This window comes from Ovis canadensis, chromosome 1, assembly GCF_042477335.2.
Source record: "Ovis canadensis isolate MfBH-ARS-UI-01 breed Bighorn chromosome 1, ARS-UI_OviCan_v2, whole genome shotgun sequence".
Classification (NCBI taxonomy): Eukaryota; Metazoa; Chordata; class Mammalia; order Artiodactyla; family Bovidae; genus Ovis; species Ovis canadensis.
The window spans coordinates 152,297,108-152,309,303 of NC_091245.1; the positions used below are offsets into that span (position 1 = coordinate 152,297,108).

Genomic DNA, 12,196 nt, shown 5'->3' on the forward strand with positions numbered 1-12,196 from the left:
ATGAGTATATTACTTTCAATAACAATATCGATTTTGCTTTTTTTCTCTACCTAACTTTAGTTTTAAAAAAACTCCTACAATATTATAGTATTTCTAAAATAAAATTAAAACAGAGGGTAATATAAAAATAAATAGGAAATTTACTACTGAATATAGTCAAAGTATATTTTAAATTATAATGAAAGGCAAATGGAGCTTCCCTTTAAGGGTACAATATATTTTTTAAAGTTCTTATTCATTTACATTAAAATTTTATTGTCTTTGCAAAAAGGATCAAATTCAATATATGAGCTATATATGAATTGAAATTTGTGAACACTGTCTTCATTACAAGTTTAAATGACAACCACATGTTTTAATTAAGTGCAAAATAAAAGTATATTTATAGTACAGTTTAGGATGTGCTTCTTTCATGAACAGGTTTCTGACTTTAGCCTAAAAAATACACTCTAGTCCATGCAAATTTACTTCCTTAATTATACATTCTTAGAAACTGTATAATGCAGAATAGCAATAAAACAAACTCAAAGGAGGAGGGACTCAAATATAATCTACCACATTAATTAGTGGATTGCTATGCTTTTTGAAATGCATTTTCACGCAAATTATTAGTTTATTCTTAGGCATGCTTAATGACATACATCAGTAACAGCAAATCAAATGATAATATAAAATATTGAGCACTACATATTTCTCTATGCAAATAAGGATATTATTCTAATTACTTTACAGAATTCTTTGACTAACCTAATTAGGAACTTTTCTTTGTCCTAGAAGATTATATAATTGAACTAAAAAATGTCATTTTTTTCCTCAGTAACTCAAGAAAAGAAAATAACAAAAAAATGTGCTCACACATATAGACTAACTACCCTCTAAAATTTTTGCTATTTGCCTGTGCCATTAATGATTAGCCAAGGGTAGTGGTTTAGTTGCTACATCCTATCCAACTCTTGGGACCTCATGGATGGTAGCTCACCAGGTTACTCTGTCCATGGGGTTTCCCAGGCAAGAATACTGGAGTGGGTTGCCATTCCTTTCTCCAGGGGATCTTCCTGACCCAGGGATCGAACCTGGGTCTCTTGCACTGCAAACAGATTCTTTACCAACTGAGATACCCAAGGAAGCCCCAAGGATTATCCAAAGAACTTATAAATTCAATTATTTGATGAAGCAATATTGGCTAGTGAGAACTGCAAAAGAGAAAACAGATTTTTATACATCTTTCAAACACATGCTTTCTCATCAAAATGAGTTTTGACCATGCAGATGCAACATTTTTTACAAATATATTGTGCTTTTGAACTCAATTTTAACATAGGCTATAAAGAAACATCTTCACTCAAACTTATGTTAATACAGCCTTTAATTGAGTTCTATGCAATATATATAAAGGGAGAAGATCATTGGAAACTTCAAAATTCCTGAAAAATAATGAGAATTGCAAGCATAAGTAAGCATCATCTAAGCCATTTCATGCAGACAGACAAGAATAGGAGAAAGCCTCCTACAATAGTAAAATACAGTGGGTGCATGGCTTTGGGGTCCAACAATTAAATTCTAGTCTGAGTTCTTAATTACCAACCGTATGTGTCTTCTAGTAAGTTACTGAATTTCCTTAAAGCTAAGTTTCTCATTGTTAAAACTGAGATAATATATCAGAGGGTAACTGTGAGGATTCACAGAAACAGTGTACATCAAATGCCTAGCATTGGAAAAAGTACCCAAGTTATTAGCTGCTCTTTATATTATTATTATTATTATTGGCCCTGGACCATTTAATCTGCTAGCTTAAGTGATGAAAAATGTAAAAGTATGTCAACTTAGTCTCTTACTTTTTAATCCAAATTGGCCTTTTCTTTCTTTCTGACCTTTATTCCCCTTCCTTTCCTCCATGACTCTATTCTCACTAGAATCTAAACAATTTCCCTGTTATTTAAAAAGATTGAACACTGAAGCTTAACTGGACAGTACCTTGGCCTTTTTGAGGACTACACACTTAAAATTTTTATTTTATTTTTTTAATGATCTTCATGCTTTTAAGAAAGACTGAGAAGACTACTCTGAACATCTTAACTGAAAATTAAACACTTCCCTGGTGGCTCAGTTGGTGAAGAATCTGCCTGCAATGCAGGAGACCTGGGTTCGATCCCTGGGTTGGGAAGATCCCCTGGAGGGAGGCATGGCAACCCACTCCAGTATTCTTGCCTGGAGAATTGCATGGACACAGGAGCCTGGTGGGCTACAGTCCATGGGGTCGCAAAGATTCAGACACGACTAAGCGACTAAGCACACAACACACCCTCTTGCATTTGCCCCCATTTTTCAACATAGCATTATCCACTTTCATCATCCTATAAATTTAATTATTATATTTGTTCTCTTTCTTTAATTTAAATAGATCTCTATAAGAGAGTTGTCCTTCTCTACAGGCCCCCTCCTCCCCTCTACCTAGGACCTGGATTAATACCTGGCATATTTACTGAGTGGATCTTCTTTGCATTATTTTCCTCTTGCAGTCTCCTCCCTGGGTTTTGATCTATGAGTACTTTCGCTAAACTTTAAGAAATAATTTAATACTACTTCAGTCATAAAAAATAACCTTGAGTTTCTTCCCTTGTTTTATCTGTACAGATCTGTACAATATAACTTTTAACACAATGCCACTTCATTATAAAATTTTACTTGAGACATTTTAAAAGATTTTTCTTTTTAGAATAGTCACAACAGTTAAACGACTGCATGTCAGCTTGAAGCAATTAGTTCTCAAGCGAATAACTGATTGGTATGAGCCCTGGAGATAGACATTTTATATAATTCTTAGTTGAAGTGGGTAAATGATTACATGTTCACTAAAGCTGACATATACTCAAAGACTTGTATTATCAACCTGACTGGTGAGCTTTCTTTATACAGATGACTGAACTTAAGCACTGAACATCACAGTAACTTGTGAAACCATATATATACACATATATATGTACATTATATATATATGTATATATATATATATAATTTGGCAAGGCCAGGATATGCACTTAGGTATAATATTTTCTATCACTTTACCACCATCTGCCAGTTAAAGTCTGCAAAGTAAATGAACATTAAAATACTTAACCATTTAAAGGCTGATTCATTTAGTGTTGGTAGCAGAAACATCCTTTTGATATATTTGAAGTCAGAACTTATTAGTGGTAATGAATCATCAATATATTGGTACACACCAATTTTCTTGTGAGGGAAATCCCTTGGACAGAGGAGCCTATTGTGCCACAGTCCATGGGATCATAAGACATGGACATGTCTTAGTGACTAAGAACCACCACTACCATAGTCAATATATATGCTTCTTTATATTTTAATTTTTAAGACCAAATAGAAAATCTAATACCTTAGGGCTTACTCGGTGCTTTAGAAAGGTAAATGAGAAGGCGCTGAGCTAGCTTCCCTTGAGAAAGTGTCAAGCAAAGCCTACTGGAGTTTGTGGATGTGTGTGTATGTGCCCAAACATGCATCATTATGCTGAGTCATTTCGGAGCACTTCTGGGCACATAGCCCATGCCTATCAAAATTTTCCCTAGGTTAAGCATTGTGAGAGGAAAGGTTCAAAGTAAACATTTCTCCATAGGCATCAAAAACATTGAGTGAAAGAGCTATAAACTCACATTACGTGATTGTTAATATATGTATTTCCCAGGGGTATAATAAATCTAGCATAGTACTTTACAAGCATCTATAAACCCATCATATTGGTTTAATCTTACTAGGCAGATGTGGAAGAGAATTACACATGGAAAGAGTAAGCTGCTGAGTTGTTTTTGCAAAGTGCATTTTTGTACAATTCAAAACAAAATCAACAAATGTTTTGGCTGTGATAGTCAAACATAAAGATAACTTACACAATCTAATGAGTAAAAACTCTGGCACATTTTGAATCGAATTCTATGTAGACGTAATTATTTATTTTTATAGTTATTTAACAAGTATTGCATTTTAAAGGTCAGTTTTCATTACAGTCCCAAAGAAGGGCAATGCCAAAGATTATTCAAACTACTGCACAGTTGCACTCATTTAACATGCTAACAAGGTAATTCTGAAAAATCTGCAAGTGAGGCCTCAAGAGTAGACTGAGAACTTCAGATGTACAAGCTAAATTTAGAAACGGCAGAGGAATCAGAGGTCTAATTGCCAACATCCACTGGATCATAGAAAAAGCAAGAGGATTAAAAAAAAAATCTACTTCTGCTTTATAGACTATGGGAAAGTCTTTGATTAAGTGAATCACAACAAACTGCAGAAAATTCTGAAAAAGAATTTTTTCTGAGAAATTTTGCTGAGAAATCTGTATGCAGGTCAAGAAACAACAGCGAGAACTGGACATGGAACAACGGACTGGTTGCAAATTGGGAAAGGAGTATATCAAGGCTGTATATTGTTACCCTGCTTATTTAAATTCTATGCAGAGTACAACATGCAAAATGCAGGGCTGGATGAAGCACAAGCTGGAATCAAGACTGCCAGGAGAAATATCAATAACCTCAGGAATGCAGGTGACTCCACCCTTACGGGAGAAAGTGAAGAAGAACTAAAAAGCGTCTTGATGAAAGTGAAAGAGGGGAGTGAAAAAGCTGGCTTCAATCTCAACATTCAAATAAATAAGATCATGGCATTTGGTCCCATCACTTCATGCAAATAGACTGGGAAACAATGGAAACAGTGACATACTTTAGTTTCTTGGGCTCCAAAATCACTGCAGGTGGTCACTGCAGCCATGAAATTAAAAGATGCTTGATGTTTGGAAGAAAAGTTATGACAAACCTAGACACCATATTAAAAAGCAGATACAGTAAAGGTCTGTCTAGTCAAAGCTATGGCTTTTCTACTTGTCATGTATGGATGTGAGAGGTGGACCATAAAGAAGGCTGAATTGATGCTTTTGAACTGTGGTGTTAGAGAAGACTCTTAGATTCCCACTGGAAAGCAAGGAGATCTACCAGTCAATCTTAAAGGAAATCAGTCCTGAATATTCGTTGGAAGGACTGATGCTGAAGCACCAATACTTTGGCCACCTGATGTGAAGAGTGGACTCACTGGAGAAGACCCTAATGCTGGGAAATTTTGAAGTCAGGAAGAGAAGGGGGCAACAGAGGATGATATGGTTGGATGGCCTCATCGACTCAATGGACATGAGTTTGAACAAACTCTGGAAGATAGTGAAGGTCAGGGAAGCCTGGAGTGCTGCAGTCCATGGGGTTGCAAAGAGTCAGACATGACTGAGTGACTGAACAACAGAGTAATAAGAGCATATTTCTCAAGTTTTACAAATATGAGACCCAGAAACACCTACTATCATACAAGTAACATGAGCTTTTGTGAGATAAAAACGTTAGGGTAAGAGAATAAACTGAAGAAAAGAATGTTTCAGAATCAGAAAAGAATGCTACCACCATAGAAACTAATTTTCCCTTTGCTTTCCTTAACTGGACAAAAAGGAAGAGGGTTAGAAGCAAAAGTAGTGGACTGATAATTGACTCTCCCTAAATAATAAAGGGGATTTCCTTTGTGGTACAGTGGTAAAGACTGTCAGAAAATGCAGGAGACCCAAGACATGGGTTTGATCCCTGGGTCAGGAAGATGCCCTGGAACAGGAAATGACAACCCACTCCAGTATTCTTGCCTGGAAAATTCAATGGACAGAGGAGCCTGGAGGGTGGGCTAAGTCCATAGGGTTGCAAAGAATCAGACATGACCGAAGTGACTAGGCATACAAAAACAAAAATAATAAAGCACTTATCAGAAAAATTACAGTAATGGCTATTATTTTACAGACAGAAAATAATTTTGTTTCAACTAGTGTTCCTATAATAGACATTTATTGTCTGCCAATAAAAGGTAATGGGGCTTCCCTTGTGGTAAAGAATCTGCCTGCAATGCAGGAGATGCGGGTTCAATTTCTGGGTCAGGAAGATCCCCTGGAGAAGGAAACGGCAACCTATTTCAGTATTCTTGACTGGGAAATCCCGTGGACAGAGGAGCCTAGTGGGCTACAGTCCACGGAGTCACAGAGTTGGACATGACTTAGCAACTCAACAACAACGAAAGGTAATATGACCAGCTTAAGTTACACATTCATTAATTAAATAATTTTACTTGATAACATCTAAAAGAATGCTTTCCTTATTCAACAGTTCATATCATGTAACTACCAAGAATATCAGGAAGTTTCGCAGATAAATTTAACAAATAAAATAGGAATTAGGCATTTTTCCATTATTAGGCTAAGATACCACATTAATAGAACCAGAAATGGTTCTTACACAGGGTTATAACTGAAACCACTGTTTCTGAGAACACATTGTTCATGGCTTTACTTTTTCCACTTTTCTCTGGAAAAAGATAACTTTCTTTTGGCTATAGCATCCATATATCCTTAGGAGCCTTTAAACTGTTATAGGGAATCAGTAATTATATCATGGATTTTAAGAAATCTTGTGGAATATTCATGGTACCATTTTCACATTTAAATGAAACACTGAGCCCTCAGTTTGACCCTGTGAGATTCTGAGTTAGAAAAGCTTAATAGAAAATGGTGAAAATAAAAACATCTCACTTACCGAAGAACCAAGCAGCTTTCTTATAGGCAGGAGATATTCGGGGGGGCGGGGGGGGGGAAGGCGGGAGGAGGGGTGCTAATTTCTACAGAGACCCAGAAGTAAAAGGTAAATTAACATAGAGACTTATTGTAGATAATGAATGCTCTATTTAAAAAAAGATGTCATCAGATATAAAGGTGATAAATATAATTTGTTTTTCAAAATAGAAGAGAACAATCTGTTCTGGACTGATTAAATAAAAGACTATTTAAAAAGAAAGCCAGATATGAAACCTTTCAGGCCAATGTTTCATTGTGGCTTTCCATCCATTAGTTTGCAATGCTATTCCACAGGAAAGGAAAAAAAAAATTACTAAATGAGATAGTAAGTGTAAAGTGCGTGTAGCATGCAAAATGTAAAAAGTTTGGAATAGATGGTAGATCTTATTATGAAAGTTTGTTCAGTAAGTATTCTGACAGCAGACTCCATAATTTTAAAATCTACAAAATCATGATGTATGGAATTTATAATAGTTTATCAACTTTTTCCTTTCTACCATTTAATTAAATATCTGTTCTAAGGGGAAAGCAATGCATTATATAAATTTTTGTGTCTTAATTAATTAATTTTAAACAGCTTCAGAGCTTTTCCACCTTGAGAGTCCTATCCTCCATCTATCCACCCATCCATCCATCCGTCCGTCCGTCCATCCATCTATTCATCATCCACTCATCTGCCCATCTCTCTCTTCATCATCATCTATCCATCCATCCATCCTTCCATCAACAATTTAGTTTTATATTTACCTCATACATTCCAAGTAAAAATATAATTGCTAATATGCAGGTAAGAGAGATACTCAGTCTTACCGAGTATCTTGGAGTCAATTTCCATATAATAATACCTGAATATTCATTGGAAGGACTGATGCTGAAGCTGAAGCTCCAATATTTTGGTCACCTGATGCAAAGAACGGACTCATTGGAAAAGACCCTGATGCTGAGAAAGATTGAAGACAGGAGGAGAAGGGGACAACGGAGGATGAGATGGTTGGATGGCATCACCGACTCAATGGACATGATTTTGAGCAGGCTCCGGGAGTTGGTGATGGACAGGGAAGACTGGTGTGCTGCAGTCCATGGGGTCACAGAGTCAGACATGACAGAGCAACTGAACTGAATGCCTCCTTTCACAAACTGGTAAAAAATAATTATGCTAGGAACCAATGTTTTCCCCTTATTAGTGCTACAACTCGCAGGGGAGAATGTAATGTTTTTATAGAATGCAATAGTATTTCTGATTTCTTTATTACCCAGAAGGACAAGAAACAGAGAAGGGAAATCTTGACTGAGCTATTGTTAGATGAATTTCTGGAACCAGAGGAGACCATCACTGGGCAATTGAGCTATGAACCAAAAACAGAAATGGTGTTGAATGTCTCAGAAGCACTGAGACACTGAATAGCACTCAGTTACTAAAAAAATCTGAAAACATTTGTGTGTAGTAAGGGCTCACTCATTATTCATTACTGCCTATAGTCTTATGAATATATATTAAGCCAATCTTGAAGCGTTACATCAGTTACAAAATATTTTTCTTACTTTGTGACTCATCTCAAATTTCTGAGAAATGAAGCTAAATCATAGGCTCTTTATTGCCAGTGGAGGTGGGGTTACACATTTGTTATTATCATTAAATCTCAGTGATTTCTGGACCGGGTTTGACAATGAAAAATTACTGAAAGTACCTCTAGGTAATGTTTAGCAGTATCACTTTCATCTTGAAACTGAAGAAGGAGAACCAAGGCCATGAGTATATATCCATAGTGGAGCTACTGAAAAACAAGAGGGACTTAAATACAGCACTGTTAGTAGGATTATCTGCCCCTGTTCACATAAAGAGCTTCATCACTATATGGCCACACAGGGGAAAAGCACACACTTTCTCTCTCCTCACATATGCAAATGTGTTCAAAGTCACTATATAGATCTTTTATCAGAAACACATATTTCTTTAAAAAAATTTTTTAAATCAAAACTTGGTAAATGCGGAAAAGTATAATGTTAAGCTCTACATTTTTAGTCCAGAAATTAACCTTTACATATCAAATCTGAATAGAATGTGGCCATCTAGCTAATTCTAAATTAAGTACTTTGTTTTTATTTGCTGCACAAAGCCCAGATTCTAATGAACACAGAACGTTATATAACCATGCTTCAAAGGCTCCTGTAAACTAAGCAACTCACAGCCACATCTCTGCCTTCAGTGATCACACTTCAGTGAATCATCCAAGTGACCTTATTTGCTCATAAGAAACTCTGTGTAGAGGTTGCAAATGTCAGTGTCTGAATTTACATTTTAAAAAGTACATCTTGCAGCAGTTTAATGAAAATATTGCAAAGATCTTGAGTCAGATCCAACTATTTACTCATCTGTTCCCCTAGTTTTAAATATTTTTGGCCTGTATTCACATAGTCTTCACAAGCCATACTTGATGATCACTCCTCTAAACATTGCAGTATTGTAACAGTTTGAAGAGCCATTTGGAAAGGGGGCTGCTATTACACTGTTATTCCCACACCCACCTCAACAGCATGCTGACAAAAGGTTTGAAAACATTGGATACTGGTGTTGTTTATGCTCTTGGAGTGATAAGAATCTGTATCTACCAAGACACATACTTTATAAATGATCTATGAGGGCTTAACACTTACATGAATATTTCACAGTAAACTTAATTGACGTGATGTACCAGAAGAGTCTCACTTTGAACAAAGAACTACAGCACATTTATATTCTCCTCCAGAATGAAGAGAAATCACAGTAATTGACCTGAGTCAATTATTTCATGTTCTATTCTTTAAAAATAATTTTTTTTTCTTTTCTTTTGGATGATGATGACAGGGGTCATGGGGAAGAATTTGTTGGGAAAAATTTGCAGAGGGTGATGGTGAGGTACTGATGGAACCTGATAGGAGAAAAGCTCATGCCATGAGATTGTGTATGATTCTCTCATGCTGCCTGTTCTCTCAGAACTATACCAAAATCACTTTGAACATTACAGAAATAAATCAGCATTGCTCATGTCACTGTTACTGCCACCACCGACCACGTGTATGCACCATGAATGGACAGAAAGAGGAAGAACATGGGCTTTGTAACACACTGCTCATCCTTCACCAGTCATGTGCTAGAGGAAGTTAGTTATATAAAGCCCGCATTTCCTGTTCGGTCACATGAATCTAACACACCTACCTTACAGGGCACCTAGAAATATTAAACTAGATTTTTTTTTAATGGCTAGCAAACAGAAGGACCTCAAAAGAGATCCCCTATACCCACACTTCCCCCCTACATCCCTCAAAATGAGGCATCATCATTTGTGTTACTCAAAATGGATTAGAGAGAGTTTAGCTGGGTAGAAAGAGTCTGCCCTTCGGGGTTTAGCAGTCTTCCTTTTGATTCAACATTGATTTGATAATGGTCTAAGTGAAGAAATGTGACCACAGAAATAAAATACTGATTCTGATACTATAAAGGGAATTATGTTTCTTCCTAGGTGGCTCAGACGGTAAAGCGTCTGCCTACAGTGCAGGAGACCTGGGTTCAATCCCTGTGTCGGGAAGACGTCCTGGAGAAGGAAATGGCAACCCACTCCTGGAAAATCGTATGGACCGAGGAGCCTGGTAGGCTACAGTCCATGGGGTCACAAAGAGTCGGACACAACTGAGTGACTTCACTTTCACTTGTACTTTCTACCCAGCTAAACAATGTAAAATCATAAACAAATATACCACATCGTACAGCATTTTGTCTTCCTGAGCATGTAACTATGAATGTACCTCCTTAGCCAGTACATTGGGTCTCAGTTCTGTTTTACTCACATTACTATCCACTGAATGGAAGAACACTGGTGACTATTACACTGAAGATTAGTGGATAGAAAGACAAATGCGAGACAGTGCACCGGCAAAGTAATTTTACTGTTGCTATTTTTTTTTGTTTGTTTGTTTTCTAGAATAATCCTGCATGTTCCTTTTGCAGAAACGAAAATATGTCCTTTAGTAGTCACCATGAAGACTGGGTTCAAAACCTTAGTAATACAAAGCAGATGCCCCTTCAACCTTCCAAATTTATCATCTTATTTTGAAGTGACAGCTGAAAGTACTCTTAAAGTGTTGCTTCTATTCTGCCTGGCATTGCCCCCAAAATAGCTCCCTTTACAGCAGTTTCTTGGAAAGACAGTCAGCTCATATTCTACACAGATATGAGTGAAAGTTGATGTCTTGCTATTTGATATATAGGATACACAGGTTCAAAAAATGGAACTATTCAAGAATTCAGACATGCTACCAACTGCAGGTTTATATTTCATAGTGACAGAGGAAGTTCAAATGACTTCTTTAGAAACTTTAAATTTGTTCTGGTACCAAATCCTGCTTTCCTGGGAATTAAAAATTTGATGAATTTCTTGACTTGATTAACACATCCAATCTTGCCTCTGTGGATCCTTCACAGAGGAAATCTGTATTCAATTCACTGGCTCGGTAGTTGGAAATACCAATGGCATAGAATTCTTTGGTAAAGTCAGAAACTACAGCATAGAAATACCAATATTTTTGCACTTCCTATTCCAGAAATGATTCTATAATGCTGAACTACAATGTTGTTTAAAGGTATAAGAATAAAGTCAGAAAGATGGAAGACCAAAAAGAAATGAGACTTGTACAATGCTAAGGATAATAAAAAGGACTGTGTAAGCTCAGCAAGAAACAAGAAGAAGCTGAAAGAAGAGATCTATCTACTGCTCAGGGAAGGTGGTACAATCATATCACTAATATTCTAGTACTCTCTTATCTTGTCTATTAACAAGTGAGAGGTAAAAATCATGCTCAATATTAAATTTGGGATTGTAATTAAATTAGCTGAATAAATAAAGAGTAAGGGAGATATGTTATAATACAAGTACACAGAAAAGAAAACTAAAACTTTTTATATGAATGTGAATAAGAGCAAAAAATGTGATGGTTGCCAGAAAAGCCGGTGTAACTTTAACTCCATTGACGAGAGACAGCAGTCTCAAGACAAGAGGAGGTAATGGGGCACTCGATGCCATACTTGCCAGACCGTTATCTGGAATATTCTGCTGTTCCGGAAGCACAACAAAGAGGAAAGTGAAGAATACTGGGTACATTTTGATAAGAGAGACATGATGCTAACAGGTCTGGAAAGCATCACAAGAATCTATGAAAGAAACCAGAGGTATTTTTGGTCTGGAAGAGGGAAGACCAGGGAGAGGTGGTATTGCGAGGAACAACTTAAATGCCTGGGTGATCTGAATAGCTGTCATGTAGAACAGGCACTTGCCCCAGAGTACAGATATAATACATTGACATGTAAGGCTACATTTAAAAAAACAACAACAGAAAACAAACCTTGAATTGTTTACCTTGTGAAACAGTGAGAGTCATAGGACTGGAAAGTGTCCTAATGACAGCTATGATGTGCAGAGGAATATATAGATGGGATTTCTGCACTGAACTGGGTCATCAGAGTACAAGCCATCACAAAATCCAGAAGATTTTATAATTTCAAGCTAAGGT

The 12,196-nt window shown here is 36.6% G+C and overlaps 1 protein-coding gene across 4 annotated transcripts in view; it reads right to left on the bottom strand.

Annotated features, from left to right (window-relative positions):
- Positions 1-12,196, bottom strand: part of GBE1 (1,4-alpha-glucan branching enzyme 1) — a 307,746-nt gene that overhangs the window by 16,707 nt on the left and 278,843 nt on the right. For 2 of the 4 annotated variants that reach the window (XR_011254725.1, XR_011254726.1), the window contains exon 15: positions 8,341-8,427. The exons of 1 other annotated variant lie outside the window; for it this stretch is intronic. The gene's annotated coding sequence lies outside the window, so the exon portion shown is untranslated. Of the gene's footprint in view, positions 1-8,340; positions 8,428-12,196 lie in introns of those variants that run through there. One more of the 4 variants, XR_011254718.1, reaches the window with a different exon arrangement.